Raw genomic sequence first — 1,772 nt, 5'->3', positions numbered from 1 at the left:
GATTTGTAAACTGAACAAATAATCCAAAAAGCTGAATTATATAAAGAAGAATGTGGCATCAGGATTGGAAGAAGACTCATTAAGAACTCATGATATGCAGATGATACCACCTTGCTTGCTGGAAGCAAAAAAGGACTTAAAATACTTACTGAAGAAGATCAAAGACTGCATTTTGCCTTAAGCATGGACTGCAATTCAATGTAGACAGGAAGAAGGAAAGAAAGAAGGAAGGGAGTGGGGAGGGAGGGAGGGAGGAAAGAGAAAGGAGGAAGGAAGGAAGGAAGGAAAAAAAAGAAAATTCTCACATCTGGACCCACAAATAACATAATAAATGGAAAAAAATATTGCCATTGTCAAAGACTCATTTTGCTTGGATTCACAATTATCCCTCATGGAAGCAGCAGTCAAGAAATTAAATCTGCATCAAAAGACTTCTTTAAAGTAAAATGCAAAGATATAGTTTTGAGGACTAAGGTGTTCCTGATCCAAGTCATGCTACTTTCAATCTCTGTGGATTAGCACTGAACTGCGAAACACAACATCAGCAGTTCAAATAGATCAGCTACTCCTTGGAATCCCTATATATGGTAGCTATGAATCAAACTGACTTGACAACACTTAACAACAACAATATACATGTGAAAGCTGGACAATGTATACGATAGATCAGATTGTAGATAAATTGGTGCATTGAATTTTGGAGCCAGAGAAGATTATCAAAAGTAACATGGACTACCAGAACAAACAAATATATCTTGGAAGAAGTGTATAGAATGCTTTTTAGACACTAGGATGGTAAGACTTCATCTCTCATTTGGACATGTTATCAGGAGGCACAAGTCCCTGGAGAAAGACATAATACTCGGTACACAGAGGGTTGGAGAAAAAGAGGAAGACACCCTCCCCCCCAGAAAGATAGACTGACACAGTGGAAAAACAATGGGCTCAAATGTAACAGCATTTCTTTCTGTTGTGCATTGGTGCTTTGTTATGTGCCGCTGAGTCCGACTCATAGTGACCCTGCATAGGGTTTCTGAGGCTGTAAATCTTTACAGGTGCAGAAGGCCTCATTTTTCTCCCATGGAACAGCTGGTAGTTTCTAACTGCTGTCCCTGAGGTAGCGGCCCAATTCGTCACCACTACGCTACGGGTCACTATAAGTCAGAACTGCTTCAACAGCACCTAACAATAGCAACAGTCATATGGTGAATGCATTATTTTAATTTAAAATCTTAACGTAAATATTACTGAAGATTATAATGCTCTGACTTGATAAAAATGAGTTGTAGACAGAACAAAAGAGCACTTTAAACAGTAGCTCTCTGATAGGGGCTAGGCTTCAGTTTTAGGAGAACACCATATTCCATTTTGTTATTTCCTGCTCCATCAGAGACGTTCTCAAAAATTACACAATCAAAGTATCCTGGAACGTGTTTGCTGTTGAAACTTCTCACACTGGATGGAAAAATGCTATTTTAAAATATCTGTGCTTTTATCTAACCTAACTGCAAATGTTGTAAGTGCCAATCTATCAAGAATTTGGCCTGCTATTTCCTTATTTCACCGTATATAGACCTCACTCTGCTTACAGCCCTTTGTAGCTCTTTATCTTACTTTATTCTGTGTGTTTCCCAGCTTCCGCTGTATTTATTCCTCAGTAAATCCCTTTGTTTTATTCTAATAGAACCCTGACTGTTTTTATTCTATGATATTTCCAGTGTAGGGAGTGAAATTAGAAGATTCATTACCATCCTCAGCACTCAAGAATTTCG

Source organism: Chrysochloris asiatica, unplaced genomic scaffold, assembly GCF_000296735.1.
Source record: "Chrysochloris asiatica unplaced genomic scaffold, ChrAsi1.0 scaffold00200, whole genome shotgun sequence".
NCBI classification, from domain to species: domain Eukaryota; kingdom Metazoa; phylum Chordata; class Mammalia; order Afrosoricida; family Chrysochloridae; genus Chrysochloris; species Chrysochloris asiatica.
The sequence above is the reverse complement of the archived record's forward strand: the minus strand, read 5'-3'. Positions refer to the sequence as shown.